The sequence below is a fragment of the Humulus lupulus genome, chromosome 3 (assembly GCF_963169125.1).
Source record: "Humulus lupulus chromosome 3, drHumLupu1.1, whole genome shotgun sequence".
NCBI lineage: Eukaryota > Viridiplantae > Streptophyta > Magnoliopsida > Rosales > Cannabaceae > Humulus > Humulus lupulus.
In genome coordinates, this window is record NC_084795.1 from 211933052 (window position 1) to 211953468 (window position 20417).

Here is a 20417-nt window from a genome sequence, read left to right on the forward strand (position 1 = left end):
TTACTACATCAGTAAAAGATTACTGGGGGCAGAGTCAAGATACCCATTGATGGAGAAACTCGCGCTCAGTTTAATTCATTCATCTCGAAAACTCCGCCCCTACTTTCAGGCGCATCCCATCCATGTGCTGACTGATCAACCGCTTAGACAAGTCTTGTCTAAACCAGAAGCTTCAGGTCGACTTCTTAAATGGGCTGTTGAGCTCGGACAGTTCGAGATCACCTACCACCCGAGAACAACCATTAAGGCACAGGCATTGGCAGACTTTATAGTGGAATGTACTGGAATAGCCGACGACGAGGTAATAACCACGGCCCACGAGCTGTGGAAACTTTACGTCGACGGCTCATCAAATGAAAATGGAGCGGGGACAGGGGTCATTTTGGTTACCCCGCAGGGAGCAGATTTCATTCTGCCTTAAGATTTGGCTTCAAAGCGTCGAATAATGAGGCCGAATACGAGGCTTTACTCGCGGGACTTCGTATAGCAAAGGAGCTCAAAGCAAGAGCTATACATTGCTACAGTGACTCCCAGCTCGTGGTTAATCAAATCCTAGGGGAATACCAGGCTCGTGGAACAAGGATGGCAGCTTATTTGGAGAAGGAAAAATCCGCGTTAGAGTGTTTCGAATTCTATACAATCGAACAGGTTCCCCGCGAGCAGAACTCTAATGCAGATGCCTTAGCTCGACTCGCCACATCCACCGAAAACGAAGAACTGAATGTTGTACCCATAGAACACTTATCAGCACCTAGCATTAACGAGCCAGAAGAGGAAGATGTGTGTATGATCGAAACAAAGCCGACTTGGATGACCCCAATAGTTGATTATCTCAAAAATGGAGTCCTTCCAAAAGATCGGAACCGGGCTCGAAAGTTGATGTATCAACTTCCCCGTTACACCATTTTGGACGGAAAGCTATATAGAAGGGGATATTCCATGCCGTTACTTAGATGTGTAACCCCTCTCGAAGCTAAGAAGATCATTGAAGAAATTCATGAAGGATTTTGCGGATATAACACCGGGGGGCATAGCCTGTCCAAGAAGATCATACGCCAAGGATATTTCTGGCCAACCATCAAAACGAATTGTTTCGAGTATGTGAAGAAATGCGACAAATGCCAGAGATTCGCCACGATACCCCGAGCTCCACCATCCGAGCTGACCATGTTAACTTCCCCATGGCCCTTCGCGGTATGGGGCATCGACCTCATAGGCTCTCTCCCAACCGGCAAGGGCGGAGTAAAATATGCTGTGGTCGCCGTGGATTACTTCACAAAGTGGACGGAGGCTAAACCATTGGCGACTATAACTTCAAAAAAGATCCTTGATTTCGTGGTAAAAAGCATCGTGTGCCGATATGGGGTACCAAGGAAGATCGTATCCGACAATAGAACCCAGTTCGATTGCGACTTGTTCACCGACTTTTGTGAAAAGAACGGCATAATAAAGAGTTTTTCATCAGTAGCCCACCCTCAAGCGAATGGCCAGGTCGAGGCTGTAAATAAAACTCTCAAAAGTTCTCTGAAGAAAAAGTTGGAGGAATCGAAGGGACGGTGGCCCGAAGAATTGCCCCAAGTCCTTTGGGGATATAGGACCACAGCTCGAACATCAACGGGGCATACCCCGTTCTCCCTAGCATACGACTGCGAGGCAATGTTGCCCATTGAGGTCGAAATTCCAACGATCCGAACTCAGATTTACGATCAAAGTTCAAACCACACTCAGCTCGAGGAAACCTTAGACCTGATTGAAGAAAAGAGAGAAGAGGCTTAGCTGAGAAACGCTGCTTACCAGCAACGAACTACCAGGTATTTCAACAAGAGGGTTTGAGATCGAAAGTTCGGAATGGGAGATCTGGTGTTAAGACGCGTATTCTTGGCAACGCGAGATCTAGCAGCTAGGGTGCTCGGGCCGAATTGGGAAGGACCATACCAGATAGAGTCAATCATCCGTCCCGGTGTGTACAAACTTGCGAGATTGGACGGGAGCCTGGTACCACGAGCATGGAATGACGAACACCTTAGACCTTACTATCAGTAGTGTAGGAAAAATGTTGCCTATAACCATGAGTTTCTATTTGTATTAGTTTGTTTGCTTTTTGATTTCCATCAAATAAAGATTTATTTCATTCAGTATATTATCTTTTTTTATTTTTTATTTTTGCAATCTCTCTTAATTTAATAACCTATGGTCACACTCATAGGATATTAAGGGGGCATCATTGGTATATATACCATCAGCTTAAAAAATAAAAAATATATGAAGTATTTGGATATAACCAGATACGTGAGCTTAGATAGTTCGGACATAACCGAGTTATCAAAAACATGAAGTATTTGGATATAACCAGATACGCGAGCTTAGATAGTTCGGACATAACCGAGTTATAAAAAACATGAAGTATTTGGATATAACCAGATACGCGAGATTAGATAGTTCGGACATAACCGAGTTATCAAAAACATGAAGTATTTGGATATAACCAGATATGCGAGCTTAGATAGTTCAGACATAACCGAGTTATCAAAAACAGAAAACGTTTGGAATTAACCAGATGTGCAAACTAAACAGGTTTGGAACAAACTAGCCAAAAAACTAATCGGTGATAAGTAGGAACCTAAACCTACTTCGGGATAAGTCGAGATCGAGGCTGGAATATCTTAAAGAAAAATAGTTTCAAACTCTTAACCTTGGAATAAAAACCGAGGACGAGGAAAAGTAACTAAGTAAAAAAAAAGATATAACCAAACCATTCACGTTACATACCATATAAGTACTTTTGAGTTCATGGTTAAAGTAACATCCGACTTTGATGAATAACGAGGTCGGGAACGAATAATTTGAACAAACTATGCATGAATGCATAGAGTTTCGAGCCTAAATCCACAATATGTTTGTATGAATAAATAAACATAAATGATTCATCCATATAAAATGTGCAAAATATTTCGAGCCAAGAAATGTAAAGCATACAAAAGTCAATGTTAAAAGAAATTGTATCAGCCCCATGGGCGTAAATTAAAATAGTTACAAAAATAAGGGGACGCAGCCCCAATAAGTGATTTCCCCGAGATCAGATTTAAGAAGGAGGAGTCTCCTTGGTCTTCTCAGCATCAGTAGCACCGGACCCCCCAGGACGAATAGCATGACTATCCTTCTGAGCAGCCTCTCGAGCAGCTTCACTTGCCTCAAGACGGGCATTCCACCGCTCAACATACGTGGCCTCGAGAGGACCTAGGAAGCTAGTGTCGAGGTCGGCATTATCAACCCAAATTTTGTACATGGCTTGGTCGACCGCTCTCTCCTTCTGCTCTTTAAACTCGTCCAGGAGGCGAGCCTTCTCGCTCTCCATGATGTCGAAGATAGCAGATTTCTCCTCTTCGAGCTTAGCATTAGCCTTCTCAAGACGAGTCTTGGCCTGTTCAAGCTCGACATTCGTCTTCTCCAGCTCCTCGAGACGGGTCTTCATTTTTTCAAGGTCGAACTTCGAATCTTTGAGTTCGTCAGCCATCTTAAGCTGAAGATCCTTCGACTTCTGGGCCAGAGACATGCTCGTGTGCACCTCGTTGGTCAGCTTATAGTTGAGCTGTGCTGAAACGACAAGGGCCTGAAATACAAAGAACGAATTAGATCGTGAGCTGAGACACAAACATTTAAAGGAGAGTTGCGAAGGCTACCGCGGTAGGGAGTTCGATACTCTTATCATAAAGAGTATTGCAGTCCGAGGCCTTGTGCACAAGGTCCCAATGGTCGGCGCCGAAGCCTGAAAAGCTCTGACCCACTCGGGAGAGGACATCCGAGCTGAGCACAACCCCTTGGGTCCCAGCAGCGCCATCAAGCACGAACTCCTCAATATGAGGTCGGGCCGTCGGCAGCTGAACCTTGGAGACAGAAGGTTTCTTCGGGGGCCGACCGACTGTTATTTGAGTATCAGTCGGAGGAAGCGAGATGGGCACGGTTGAGCCAGACGCATCAACCTGGACAATCGGTTCCCCGGTTGTGCTCGCAGTAGTCTGGGCCGTTGGGGTCTTCTCGTGGAGTCTGGGGATCTTGGGTGGTTGGTCGGACCTCCGCGGGATTCTCGGACGTTTACTCTTCTGAGCTCCGGATCCCTCATCGCTAAAAAGCACAGCATTGAGGTCGGAGTCCATGGCACCTGCACAGTTCCAATCAGAGTTAGACATAATGATAATAAGCTTGGAAAATAAAAAAAAAAACCAAGTAAAGAAAAGACCTAACTGGAACTCTTCCCCGAACTAGAGCTCGGGGACCATGAAATTCCCCCATCTTCAGAAGAAGCAGGGGGAGTACCTTCCCTATAGGTGGGTGATAACCTCGAAAGGTCCCTATAATCGTTGGTCCCGTACTGGACATCTATCCTGTTCCACACCTCGTCCGTAGTATACATGGTGTCATATTTCCCGAGCCCACTATCAAACCTATGAACACAGTCGTCTACCCAACTCCATATGTAGAAGTGGTATCTATCATGTGGGCATGAGACTAACCTATTGGGCTTATGCCTTAGTAAGGTGGGGGACCACATTCTCGAAGTATGGAGGGCTTTACCTTCATCCGAGTCTGAGCTCCAGGCTTCGTCATTAGCCTCGTTCCTCGACGGCGGACTCCTTATGCGAACTGGAAGTGGGGACCTCACCTCTCTCCTCGGACGGAGGACACTTATGGGCAGCGGCACCTGCTCCCAGCGTTCATACTTTTTATTGGACTAGTCCGAGGTAGACTGGCCCTCTCCCAAAAGTCCGCACTTTCGGAGCTTATCCTCATGTAAAAGGTACAGGAGAGACCTCCTACCATGAGGGAGTTGGAGCAGGGTCTCTTTATGTCCCTTCATTGTCTCGTCAGGAGTGGGACGCTGAAAATTGGCTGAAAAGCAAGATACATTTCAACTAAGTACGGATCTAAGAGCTAAAATCTCGAGCACAGAGATAAAGATAACGGGAATACTTACGTATCCGCCTGAACGAGTAGTGTCGAGACGGGGACAGACCGTCTGTCCAGAAGGCCTTTTTGAAATCAGGCGGATGATTGGGAAGATCTTCAAAGACCTTCTTCTCCTTGGGATAGCTCGAAAGATAATAAAAGCCATCTCCTCCCCGAGCTCGGGAGGGGTTGCTTTTCAGACAAAAGAGATATAAAATCTCTTGAGGCGAAGGCCCTTCCCACGACAGCTCATGGTATAGCGACCTCAGGGCAGACAGCACCCTGTAAGAATTGGTGTTGAGCTAGAACGGAGCCAACCCAACGAAATACGTGAAGTCCTTGAAAAAAGACTTCAAAGGCAACAGTGCCCCCGCCCTCATGTGTTCCTGGCTCCATGCCGCGTATTTCACCTTGGCGTTGCGGCCCCTAGGGGCGAAACAACTTCGTTCGTGGTCGGCCGGAGCTCGACACTTCAAAGAACCTGACAAGCTGAGGCCATGGTGGGCCAAGATGTCAGTTATCTGACTAGTCGAGGTAACCGAGCTCCAATAGTGCTCGGCCTCGAAGATTTCTTTCCTCGGCTGCGAGGAAGAAGGCTCCCCCATCAATGAAAATTGAAGTTCTCCTGGACTATATGCGACAGTGACCTTTAGTGCAGGGTCGAGGGGAATCGGCCTAGGCCCTGAATTGAATTCTGGATAAAGGGCCTCCCGAAGAATTCTCCTTTTCCCCTCTATGGCCTCGTCTATTTGGCGGCGGTAGTGAGCTCGAATATCCTCCTGTTCGCGCGCAAGCTCGTACTCCCGAATCCGACGTTGATTCCGGGCGAACAACGATTCTGGGCTCGGGGTTTTTGGCTCGTAAGGGATTGCCAGCAACGAACCCCACCGTCTTTCCAGATTCTGTGACATCTAGCGAGAAAGAAAAAATGGTGAGGGCCATGCATGCAAGAATTACGAGTTCGATAGGATGAGCTCGGAGTTTAGGAACAAAACAGGCTATATATTAAGACCCTTATTAAAGAGTCAGGACGTGCGTTCCACGAGAAAGGGAGGAGAGTGGATAATTTTTTGAAAATCCCGAAAATCAGGGGAAAAAGAGTGGCGGGTAACCAGAAAAGGCAGCCTTGGGGTTCGTGCATTTGTCAAAGCCAAGGTTTTTCACCCGAAACCTTGGTGTACAAGAAACGTCTCTTAAAATCTTAAAACCCAGAAAACAGGAACCTTGCTCAAACATCAAAACTGGGTGTGAACCAGTGATGTAAATTCAGTATGGGAATCTAAAAAACATAAGAGCCTATCGGATAAAAATCCCCTAACGAATTATGCTAAGAAAATAAACTGGTACATTCAAAGACACAGCAAGAGCAGTACGAATAAAAACTGGCAAAATGGAAAGCAAAGATTGCACACTTACACAATAATGGCGATTGCAGAGAAATTGCTGACTGAAGGAGAGGCTGCAAATATGAACTCACAGACTCGAGCAAATCGGGGGTTCTTTGCTTTTTTGGCTGAGAGAACATGCACGAAAGATAAAGGTTTTCTAGGATGGCCTCTGGTTTCGTCTTTTTCTTTTCTTGCTCCTGGTGATCGAAAATAAAAAAGAAGATGATGAATGGGGTCTCATATATATAGATGGAAAAAGAGGATTAATCTGGGGCGTTGAATAAAATCCTTGCAAGATCCAACGGATGGGGATTACTGATAAGATGGTACCGAAAAGGTGGCAGACGATTGATCGTGGGCATGTTTCCAAGGTACTCAAGTATCATAAGTAAGCAATACCCAACTGACGCGTGTCCATTTTCAGGAGTATGACGGTACGGTTCCCGAAGAAAGTAGTTCAAAAGTTTCCTTCTCTTAGGATTCGAACAAATACTTTTGAGGGGGTAAGATGTTATACCCAGATTTCGAGCCATGTTAAATGTGACCTCGAAAGCTTGATTCGCAGTGAATGAACCCGTAAAGTTCGAAGTATGCTCCAGGATTGAATATCGAGCCTGCAAGACTCAAGACGACCTTGATGTGGTGGCCTCGAAACGTTCACGATCTCGAAAGGTAGCTCCCGAGACGCCTCTACCCTCAGGAATGACCTCGGATCAGGGGGTCCGAGCCTGACGTACGTACGATCTCGAAGCCATGTGACCTCGGGGGATGTCATTAGCTCGAAAGCTGATGAGAAACCCGGGAGATTAAGGCCTTGGAGATATATGATAATGACTTTGAATATCTACAAGTGTTGTTTATAAGGGGTGTATTCTGCTTTTATTATTGTAGATCCCATAAAATCATGAGATATTATTCGATTAGTTATACGCCCCCTGGTTTTCAGGGGACGTTTCCTTTTATATCGGATTGCAGGCATTTAAAGCCATTTATTTTATTTACACAAAAAGAGTAACTACCCAAAATATGTGGGATAGTATTCTACATCATTCTCTATAAATAGAGAAGTCGTGCACCATTGTAATGGACCGAAATTCTGAACCTTGAGAGAAAACTCTGAAGAATTCATGCTTAAGAATTTTCAGAGATAATCTTGAGTTTAATAACAGAGACTCGTGGACTAGGCAGATTTAACTGCTGAACTACGTAAAAATCGTATTTTGTGTTGTTATTTTTTAATTGGTCATTACTGTTTGTTGTTTACGTGTTCTTCTTTCACTGCTGACGAAAAACGGCATCAACACTTATTTAGTTTTTTTTTTTGTTTAATTTTCCATAGACATAGGAGATGATATGAATAGAAAATGGATGTCAGTTAAATGTTATCCGTTAAATATAAAAATGGGGTCAACCTTTTTCTGACTAGTCTACCAAAACATCCCGAGATTCCAAATAATATAGAAATTGTGCAACCTAAAGTAACTAACTACAACTTCAATTATTTTGAAAATCTATACTTGAATTTTACTAATATTATTTATATTAAGTATTTTTATTTAAATATCAGTGTCCACACCAATCAGACAATGTGGCATTTGGATATTATGTGATGATGATGTTGAAAGATTACATTGAACATCCACGACCTGGACGTTACTTGAAGAAAAATGTATGCATATAAATTTATACAAAGTTAACAATTTATTTATTATTAAAGTATACATAATTAAATAATATATTTTACTTTGTATTTTCTTTTTTGTAGCTAAACACTACGCCATATATACCAGCACAGATTAATGAAATGCGACAACACTGGGCGAACCATATGCTATCGATAATTCAAAGTCATCGTCCCACATATTAGGTTTTTTTTTACTTTTTATTTCTTACTATATGTCTAGCTAGTTAGAGTAATATTTGTTAATTTTGTATGTTTAATAAAAAATATTACATTTTTGTATATTTAGTTAGCAAAAACATATTATATACACATTTTTGTTTTATTAATGAAAATTCACAATTTAAATTTGCATATAATTTAGATTTTTAAATTAATATATTTAATTATATTTAAAAAAATATATATTTAATTCTATTTCAAAAAAATTAATATATTTAATTCTATTAATTAATATACTGAAAATAATTATTTAAATTTTTTTTAAATACAAAAACCTATAATGACTCCCAGGGGGAGACATTGAATGTTTACAAAGTCTCTCCATGGGAGACGTCATAGGTACCTACAACATCTCCCATGGGGAGACTTTGTAGACAATTAATGTCTCCCCCTGGGAGTCATCACAGGGCCACTTTAGATGGCTCCTGCAACAACGTTTCCCCTAGGGGGAGACATTAAATGTCTATAATGTCTCCCCCATGTAGCCATTAAATGCCTATTTTGTTATAGTGGTTGAAACACACTATACATCCAAAATAGGATTCAAATTAGTGATGTTTCTTTCTTAATTAATCAAGTAATTAAGTAGTACTAATGTCTTATCACTTAAGCTCCTTCCCACTTGAACCATAACATCATAATAAATAATAAGTTGGAATTAAAGTTTTAACGAAATTAGAGATTAAGAGGTGGGTTATGATTAAAAGGGTCTAATAAATGATGCTTAATTATAATTGTTGTGTGTCTACTTATTTATAAGTTTGAATTATAATATATTTATAATTAAATAATTTTTTTATAATGTGCAGGTCTATATTGAGATGCATTTCTTTGGCGCAATACTAGACAACATTGACAATTGAAGTTTTTAGAATAAAAAATATATTTTACTAACATTGTATACATTTCTTGTTAAATATTTGGTGATGATAAAATTTGATTGTAGTATAAACTATCATGTAATATGATTTTGTAAGCCAAATAGACTAAATATTGAATGATATTTTTTGAGTAATTAATAAAAAATTATTTTGTTGTATTTTCTTTTGAAATTTTAGAAATCTAACATATATAATACATTTGGACACTCAAAGGGATATATTTTTTCTAAATCAAAATGAAAATTGTAGCTGTATTTTTTAAAAATAAATTACTTTTAAGGACATGCAAAGCGAGTTCTAAAAACTTAATTAAAGGCACTCAACTGGATATTTTAGGACTCGCACCAGAATTAATAGGACTCGCGTTGCGAGTCTTAAAAATATTCTTTTAGGACTTGCAATGCGAGTCCTAAAAACTTAATTAAATGCACTCAACCAGAGTTTTTAAGGCTCTCAAATAGAGGACTCGTGCCCCGCGATTCCTAAAAACTTTTTTAGGACTCGCAATGCTAGTCCTAAAAATCAATTTTTGTAGTAGAATTATAAAACTGGGCTTTCCCGACACTCAACCACGGCAGTCAACTCTGTTTTTAATTAATTTTTTATCTTTACTTTATGTTAATTTCTTGTTTATGGATTTCTTAATGATGAACATGAACTAATTTTATTTTCTAGCGTTTTTAATGTAATCACTTGGATTTTTGTTATTTTCTATGAGGATTTCATGATTCTTTCTTCATTTCTATTCTAAATTATTTGATATGTTCTTAACGCTTGTGAATGCTTGATCACCAGTTGCATGATTTATAATTTTGATTTGAAATCTGAAAAGTTATAATTGATTATGCTATGATTGAATAATCACAATTTTCATATTGGATGAAAATACATGTATGAATTGTGTAGTTTTAGGATTACTGTGTTCAATGTCTTTTATATGTTGGAATTTATCACAAGAATGTAGAAAATTCACATGTAAATTGAGTTCTTTGTTTCTTGAAAAAGACTAAGAATCATTTGTGTTAATCCGCTATTAGTTTAAGAAGAAGAATTGTGAAGTCTGATTAGCAAAATAATAAAGTGAAAAGTTGATGAAATTAAAATCCTTAGTTTTTTATTTTTGAAGTTTTTACAATTATTTGATTTCTTTCATAGTGTCATTTGATGTTTATTGCTTCTGTTATTTTAATTAAACTATACACTACTACATGTACAGTTTTAAGTTTTTAATTAAATTATAATATAGCTTTATTAAAGAATAATGCACACATGTTATTTGGCGGTATAAGAAGTATACATGTGGCAATAAATGAAGTCTCAATTATTTAAATTTAGTTAGTATGGCTAAAATTCCCTATAGAATTAATAGGTGGATTTTTTATTAATTAATTAAGTAACAAAGTTTATTGAAGAACAAAGTGTAGTCTTACTTATTCATAGGCATGAAACACATAAGTAGGAAGGGTTTTGTAGCGCAATAATTTTTTTTATTATTTATTAAATAGTGTGCTTGTTAAGTGTTGTAATTTATTTTAATTATTTTTTAAAATTAATTGTTAGAATTGTTTGGTAGAATTTTGTGAATTTAATTGTTATTTATTTATTTAATTTGTGAATAATTGAGTTTTGGTTGAATGCACCAAGGTGCATGGTAGGTAGTGATGCACCCTAGTGATTGAGTGTGTGCATGTTCATGATAATGTGGTGCACTTGTATAGAATTTTCTACACACTTTATTGTTACCTTTTATTAGATTTATCTTGTTTATTTAAATAAAAAATAAATAAAAGAAAGGGAAAGGAATAGGTGGACGTGTGAAGCATGGTGGGAAATGAGAGATTTCATTACCATTTTTATTTGGGTGATTTTAGATAAAATATGAAAAGATGTTGTCAACTTTATGCACTCTTAATTTCCTATAATTAAGAAAAAATCAAATAAAAAACAAAAATAAATTAAAATAAATACAAATAGGAAACTTACATTTTCTTTCATTAGGCTATTATGGGCTAGGTTAGAATAAAGAGGGAAGGAAAAAAGAGAAGAGCATTTTTGCTCATTGGAACCCACGGCTAGAGAGAGGAAGAGCACGGCTAGAGAGAGAGGGGAAGGGCACGAGCTAGAGAGAGAAAGGAAGAAGGAAAGAAAGAAGGAGAGGAAGAAGAAGAAGGGATTCGAAATCCCTAGGTGTAGGTACTCAATTATGTTGTTTCTTTTTCTTTTATTCTCTTCTTGTTGAATCTAAAGTAATGATGTTCTTCCTTTTCTTTTGTTTTCTTCCTTGTTCTTATTGGGGTTCGAAAATTATAGGTGCCCAAGAAGAGAATCAACCTTGTGGTATTGATTTCTATCAAGTAGGTAGTGAATCTAGCATTTTGGTTGTTGTGGTGATGGATCTTGATTTATAAATGTTGTGTTGGTTGTGGTTTTGAGGGATTGTTTTGATGAAGGGTTTTGGCCTAATCTTAATCTATGGTTCATGATGTTTTTTTTTTCCGATTATGTTGATAAGCAGACTTGTGTGGTTGAATGTTTGAGATATGTTGATTTTTGGATATTCTATATTCATGTCCATGATAGGTTTTGGCTTATGCATGTATAGGGATCCTCCTTGTATGATTGTTATTTTAATTTCGTGAGATCTATATTCTAGGATCCTATGTTAATATTGGCATGATAATTTATTTGGATTTCTTGTTATTGAATCCATGAACGTTGTTGAATATGTTTATGAGAATTTTAGTTTTATTTTATGTTTAGGTAATGTGAATTTTGGCCTAGGGTTCTTGTGTCATGTAAGATTGATCTTGAATTATGGCTATGTTTTGAATGTATATGTGATAGGGATTTTTTTCTTAGAATAACAATATGATAATAGATACACACTACAAGAAAAATGGGCTACTACTTCGGTTTTTAAGTTGGAACTATTTCGGTTTTCGCATAAATTCGCAACCAAAGTAGTTCGGGGCAAAGTAAAAAGTGGTGAAAAACTGAAGTAGAAAATAGACTTTCCACTTCGGTTTTATATATAAACCGAAGTGGAAGGTCTTCATATTAAGTTGGCGCCTCCATATTGAGGTGTTTCCACTTCGGTTTTTATGTATAAACCGAAGTACTACTTTCTACTTCGGTTTATACATAAAAGCCGAAGTGGAATATCTATTTTAAAAAAAAATCCACCAAATTTTGATAAAATTAAAATTAGATTTGAATTATATATAAATTTCTTTTTTTGTTTACAAATTTCTATTTTTAATTGCTTTAAATTTTATTTATTTATTTTCATTTAGTTTATAACAGATTTAAAAATCGCAAAATTTATACACTTAGAATTATAATTCTTATAAAATTAAATATTTATACATTCACATAATTGTTAAGTAGAATAACCTAATCATTCATATATACATTCAAATAATTGTAATTAAGTAAAATAGCCTAAACATTCATATATACATTCACATAAAACTAAAGGTATGTATAAACAGAATAACCTTACTAATAAATTTAAGTCTTCAATCGGCTTAACTATTATTGTTAGATTGGCAAGATGTCCTCCCGACCCTTGGCGAGAATTTGGCTACTAGTAACTTCCCACAAACTTAATCTAAACGTTGTCTCCAATGTATAAATAAAAGAAAAGGAAAAGAAAACTTCCCTGTAATCCAATGCATTGCTCCATTATAGTGACTCTCATTGCTATCCTCCTTAGGTTGCAAATATAAAGTTATTCGTCGACGCGTCAATAAGTGGTTAACGCCCATAATATGCGTCATACAAGATAACTTGAAGGTTGTCATTCTGAATGCCCTCAAGCTTGACAAGATATGAATCTAATCTCTACGCCAGTCCAACAACACAAGACTTTGAGTGATGAGCTTGGGGAGAAAACTTTTGTAGCCCATAAAGGATGTAGAATAGTGAAGGTGTCATCAATTTAAAATATGGATCCCTTGGAGGTATATATGATTGTACTATTGATGAACTCAAATCAATGATTACAGGTGCTTCCTCATCCTCCAAAGTCATATTTTCCTCATCTTCATTTATGAATTCCTCATATAACCCTTTTGACTGTTTTTCACTCTCCACTCGGCTATCCATAAACATGCTTGTGATTTGCTCTTCAACAACTTCATGATCATGGATGAAATTTACTTCATTCACCACACCATAATCATCATCTACCAAGCAAGTATCCAACTTAGTAAATTTTTGAGTGAATATAACTTCAAGGGTCTCTTGTTCATCAACTTTACAATCAATCTCTCTTAATGGCTCAACCATTGGTACTTCTATAGTATTCGAATAACTCTCACAACCTTCATTATTTGAGTAATTGTCCTTAAACCACTCCATATTCTGCACTATTCAATTTAAATTGTTCTTCAATTGAGCTAGACTTCTTCAATTTCTGGTTTATGCTCTTCATGCTCGAATGGTTGGGGTATAATATTAGGATCTTGGAATAATGAAGGATATTGGTGACTCCAACCTTGCAGTGAAGGATCACAATGCCAATGGTAATCAAAATCTGCCATATCATTCAACAACTCCATTATATCATCATGACATCTTCTTAATAAAGGTTCACCAGTTACCACTGCTCCATAGTTTACCCAACATCTTGTTGCATCATGTAATCCATTGTAAAAGAAAAGTGTAAGACACCCCCTTGAGAAATTGTGATAACATCTCTCCACCAATTCATTAAATCTCCCCCAAGCGGAGTAAAATGGCTCATTGTGTTGTTGGGAAAAACCCACGATGTAATCTTGATGGAGCATTTTTTATTTACCTCGCCAGCCAAACACAGAAAAGAAACAAAATTAAATAATAAATAAATAAAAAAACCGAGTTAAAATAAATATCAATTATGTTGATATTAATAATATAAAATATAAAAACCAAATTACAACAACAAAAAAACAATTAATTTTGATATTGGAAATTTAGTCCTCGGCAACGGTATTTTTTTATAGCATATTCAATTCCCATCTTTCGAATTTTGAATCAAAACCATTACATCAAGTAAATAGTGATCAAATATTTACTAGCATTAAACAAACATCATATAGATTAGAATAGAGAAGAAGTATCAATAGAACATCATAATAAAATTAAATTGAAATTCAAGTGACTACATTAATCCCTAGTTAAAAGATTTAGTTCATAGCTAACACAATGAAAATAAAATTTAAATAATTATTCATAGAAAATATCCTAAAGAATTCAGATGAAGAAGAAATCTAGAAGGTCATAAACCAGAAAAAAAAATTCTAATTACAACAATCTTTTCTAGATCTAGGGTTTATAAAACTAAAACTACTTGCTTAATTCGTAGAATAATGTCCCTTAAATAGTTTTCCAATGCTCCCAAGTGAAAAGACCATTTTGTCCTTCAAAAAGTGGCTAAAAATCTCAAAACCGCGTCGATAGCTCTGTAGCTCTATATCTTAAGCGTTGTAGCACTATTGACAATGCCATATTGCCTTAGAAATTGTTTCACTAGCGTTGTAGCGCCCTTAATGTAGCGCCAATCTTCAGATCTTGATAGTGTTGTAGCGCTTGTTTTGTAGTGTTGGGGCGCTATTAATAGATTTAAAAACTTTAAATGTCTCATTTCTAGCGTTGTAGCGCCACTTTGATAGCGTTGTAGCGCTATTGACAGAATCATTACTCGGACATATTGGTCTTGAAAGACACGATTTTCTCCAAAATAACTCCATTTTCTTCCACTTTCACTTCATTCCACTCTTTTCACCATCTTCGCATCAAAAACCTGAAACATGAATAAACGAGCATAATTCTGCAATAGAATAGCCCTAAACTATTGAAAACCTTGCTAAAAACTAGACCATAAACGGCGAGCTTAAAACTCGTTTATCATTAAATTCGGAATAATATAAAAAAATTAATTAACACAAACAAAGTTTTAAGGTAACAAACTTTCTTTGATACTCAAAATAACCTCTAAATCAATATTAGCAACTCTAAAACCTATACATAATAAACACATTATATCTATAAGAAAAAAATCTAAAAATAATATAGAAAATAAAAAAAATCATAGAAACAAAGATTTAGTGATTCATACATTTTTTGAAGCTCAAGAATACATTTTAATGTAAGAAAATCAGTCAACGTCCGATAACAATACCCATTTTCGAACCCTAAAAATACCCACACCGAAAGTCTTTATTTTCTCCCTCAAAAATAAAAATGGAACTAATATTTCAGTTTTTAAGTAAGAAAAATGGTTTCAAATGGTAAAAAAAAACATAAAAAATGGTATATTTAGTGAAACCCTCGTTGGAGTACGACAACAATGGAGGTTTTCTGGGTTTTGCGTTTGAGATTTTTGCTTCAGAGAGACAAATGAGGCGTGAGCTAGATATTAAGGGTATTAAAACAATTTTACTTCGGTTCTTAGATAAATAGAGAAGTAGAAAGTACCGTTTCTACTTTGGTTTTTATCTAACAAACAAAGTAAAAGGGTTGTAATACCCTTCAGGACCGCATTTGCTTTGCTCCACTTTTCACTTTGATTTTTTTCGTAAAAACCGAAGTGGAAAGTCTCAATATAGTGTGCAAACCAAATATGGCCATTGTCTATTTTCTATTTTAACTTCATTTTTTTAAGAAACCGAAGTAGTAGCCTATTTTTATGTACTACCATTCCCAAAAGTGAAGTAAAAACCCATTGAATGGCTTTTACTTTAGTTTTTTTATATTCTATGTGTAAAAAATGAAGTTAAAGCCTATATTTCTAGTAGTGACATGCTAGGGTTGTTGATTTATTTGCATAGATTTAAACATGTATGATTATTGTGTAAATTTTTGTGAAGCATGATGTAAAAAGATGGATTTCATGACTTGTTATGCTTGCTAATTTTTGTGTATAAATGGTATAGAATATGATGAAAATAATGATTTGCATGCATAAATATTTTTGGCAAGTAATATGATGATTCTATGAAATTAAGGGAATTTTAATTTACAATAAAATGATGATTTTACTCAAATAAATGCCTACAAATTTTTTTTATTATTATTTTAGAGAAAATATGAGTTTTTAATTTCAAGATGGTGATTTTTTACGGTTTATTTTGTTGCTGGAATTTTTGGTAAAAATGTTGAAAAAGTCTTTTAAATGAAAGAAAGTTTTGTGATTGTTGAAATAATATAATAGCCTAAACTATGTAAATATTAAAAACAATAATTTTAAATGTAACCTTCACTACAAGAAATTGAGGTTTTTGCGGCGATCAAATTCGCTGCAAATACCCATAAAATTCGCCGCAAATGTCAGCTACGGCGAAGATTCGCCGCAAAAAGGTCGTCGCAAAAACCATTATTTGTAGCGAATAAAATTCTCGCCGCAAATAGCCTCATTATTTGCGACGGTATGTTTGCCGCAAATAATTAAAATTTGTTCTTAAATAATTCTGGATTTGGTCGTAATTGACCCTTATTTGCGGCGAAAATGTAAAACAATTCGCCGCAAAAAATGGGTGATTTTTGTTGTCTGGCTCTTATTTGCGGTGAATAATTCGCCACAAATACAATATATTTTCACCGCAAATAGTGTAACAGAAATAAAAAAAAATAAAAAATTAAAAAAAAAAAAAAATTTTGATATATAATAAAATTTATAATCAGAATTGTAGTTTCCATTAATTGAAAATAATCCATACATTCTAATATTAATAATTGTCTTAATAGTATTAAAACAAATAAACACTACTATTTATATAACTATATAATCTATCCTAAGTTGGTCACATCATCATCGTCTAAGTCATCTGGAAACTGAATGACTGGGGGAAGTGGAGATCGTGGCGGAGGTGCTGATGAGGATGTGCCAATTCTAAATGTAGATCGTGACAATGTGTTGACGAGGACACACATGTGTAGGTGTGTCATATCTGAACATATGTGGAGGCGGTGGTGGAGCTTGTGAAGGTGCAGCCAAATACATCTCCCACCATTGAGTTACTTCATCCGATCTCAATGTTTAAGGTGGTGGGCGGGATTCAGGAGGAAGGCGCTGAGATATGAACTCAATGTCTGCTTTGTATTGTCACAGTAAGTTAGCCATCGCCTGTCCCATCATGCTATTATTATCATTTGATTGAGCGGGCTGGGTGTATGACGACGACTATGCCTGAGTCTGAGATTGACTACTGGAGGCCTTTTTCCCCTTTAATGTGCAACCAACTCCTCGTTCATGCCTGAGACGTTCACCAAACACTTTTTTCAATGTCATCCTTTTGTCAACCGAACTTCCTTCATCAGAAATAGAAGACGGGACTTGCTGTCTCTGCGCTTCAAAATCTCTGTACATCATTTACTATTTTTACAGAAAAATATCAGTAATACATCCAAATCATAGAGATTTTAAGGTCAAACAATAAGATAAGTCTTACATACTCCATTTTTGCTTGCTCATTGACGAATTCTTCTTTATCCTTGCGGGTGTGGAATTGCTTCCAGCTTTCAATGTAACCCGGTACATTCTCAGATTCCGGGTTCGCCTGAAAACAAAGAAACAACTTATTAGATAAATAATTTATTAATAAATAATTTTTTTTTTTACTTACTCTATCATGACGGGCCCCCATGAATGACTTCGATCCTTGAGTAGAAGGATACTTCATCAGTCCCCTATTGGCTTGATTCTTTTCTGCCCATTCAATTGATTTCTCATCCAACCATAAGTCAATGCATTATCTCCCATCTTGAGCATTAACACCACTGTGGGGGTTGTTGAGGGCCTGCTCTAAGTTCTTATCATTACAATAAAATTTCTTGAAGTGTGCCTTCCTATGTGTTTTCCTATCATGATATTTGACGCTAGCATCATCATCTATAGCCTCAATAATATGATCATAGGCTGGCCACCCTGCTATAACAAAATAATGCTACATTTTGAAAATAAATAAATATTAGTAAAATGGCGTACCTCCACAACATATATTATTTAGAATTATTTACCTTTATAGTGGTATAAAGCAACTGTTTGTATTGATCAGGCACTGATTTCCAATTAAGAAAATATGGTGGTAATTTGTTGGTCATGGTGTCCCCAACTAAACGTGTGAACCATGTTCCATGCTTATCCAATGGCTTATAAGTGTCTAGGCCAAAAGTTATTTGAATTGGTTTGCCATCTTTGTGCCTTGCCTTTTCGAGTTCCTGACCCAATCCTCCTCCACACCCTTTAGAAAAGAAATAAAACATTGATAAATAATAAAAAATCGATCACTTAATATTTTAAAATTAAAAAAGACTAAATTTCATTACCTGACTGACAAGATGAAGGGATCCTATTAGGATCAGGGGGAGGATCATCTCCTGCATCTCCACCATGAGAGTGTGCGACATCTGCTGACATCTTTATGACAAAAACATTTATTGAAATATGACAAAATTAGTAAATGTTAATGTGAGACACACATTGGCTTAATAAAAAGAGACATATTATTATTTCTAAACATAAGGTTTTGTTACATATATATATATATATATATATATATATATGAAAACAAAATTCTACTACATAGAGTAATCATTGTCATCAATACTTGAAGCTACATTAATGGGATTCATATTATGACTATTATCATCACTAATGTCTTCAAGCAGTTCTTCCTCATCATTTGCTCCTCCTCCTTCATCATCATCATCCGCGTCATCATCGTTAATAAAAAATTCATCACCACTGTCATAGTCTTGTTGATTAATAGTAGAAGGATGAAACACAATGTCAACATGTTGTTTGTTAGACTGTTGCACAATCAGCTCTCCCAAATCGACAATTAGGATGAAATTTGATGAGTTTTCTACATGGACAATGTCAATATCAGTGATGACTTCATTAGCCTCCGGAATATCCAAACATGTCTATGATTCACATCTTGAACCACCTTCCAACCTCGACCTTTCAACAGATCGCCAAGATAGAAAACTTGCTTTGCTTGGGTAGCAAGTATATATTGGTCATCTTTATAACATTAAAATATTATTGCACAAAAATTTCTCACAACCTAATTACAATATAACTAGTATTATTTATTTTAATTAAAATTAACAATTAACAAAAAAACACAATAAATTTTAAAAAAAATATACCTCTGTCCAGTAGGCGGAGCCGCTGGTGGTGGTGGGTGGTGCCGATTATTCCAATACAGAGAAAATGGAGAGTTAGAGAAAAAAAGTACCAAACAAAATTTAAAAACTAAACAACTAAAAATATATACCAAATATCCACTAGGGGCGATCGTGGGGTGCTGGGCACTCGGACAGAGAGAGAGAGAAAGAAAGAAATAATGGAGAGAGAGAAGTGTGGGCAGTCGTTGGGGCGGTGGTGGGGTTGGTGGCTGGGGCGGTCGTGGGGGCACTCCACGGTGGGGGCGATGGTTGGGGGGTGGTCGTGGGGCAATCAGAGAGAGAGAGAGAGAGAAATATTAGAGACAGAGAGAAGTTGCAGAAATGAGGAAGAAGAAGGGGGACAATTCTATTTATGCGACCCATGCATTATTTACGGCGAACCTATTCGCTGCAAATAACCAAGGAAAAATGCCACAAATAAGTCACACGACGTTGTTTAATTAACTCATTTAGAAACCATAAACTTTTTTGCGGCAAAATAATTCACCGGAAATAATAATAATATCGCCGCAAATATTTGCTGAATAAATGACCGCGAGATTTTCTCTCCAATTTTATTTACCTTTTTTCATTATTTCCGGCGAAAATATTCGCCGCAAATAAAGTCATATGGCCGCTAATATTACCCTTAACACAATTTTTTTTTTATTTGCGTCAAAAAGCATTATTCGCTGCAAATAATAGGATTATTTGCAGCGAATATATATCGCCGCAAATAACATTTTTTCTTGTAGTGTTTGAGTGTTCACTTTTAATGGGTATGATTTTCTTTATTTTAATTAAGAAAAATGTTGAGATTAATTGACTTGTGATTTTTAAATAAATTAAATGGTGGCTTAAAGTTTAGTTTAATAAATTAAAATAATTATTTGATGATCACATTTGAGGTTATATTACATAAAATCAAGTCTTAAATAATACAAGCAAAATATATTTTCTCACAGCTAAAATTATATTTTCCTCACATCAATTTTATAATTCTATTATTTTAAATAAAATTGTTATTTTTCTAAAGGAACACGATATTTATAAGTACTTTAAATAGTTTCATGTGTTTTGTTAGTCCTATGCAATTTAAAAATAATAAATTGATTTATATTGTATTTTTAAATAGCTAAATAAATT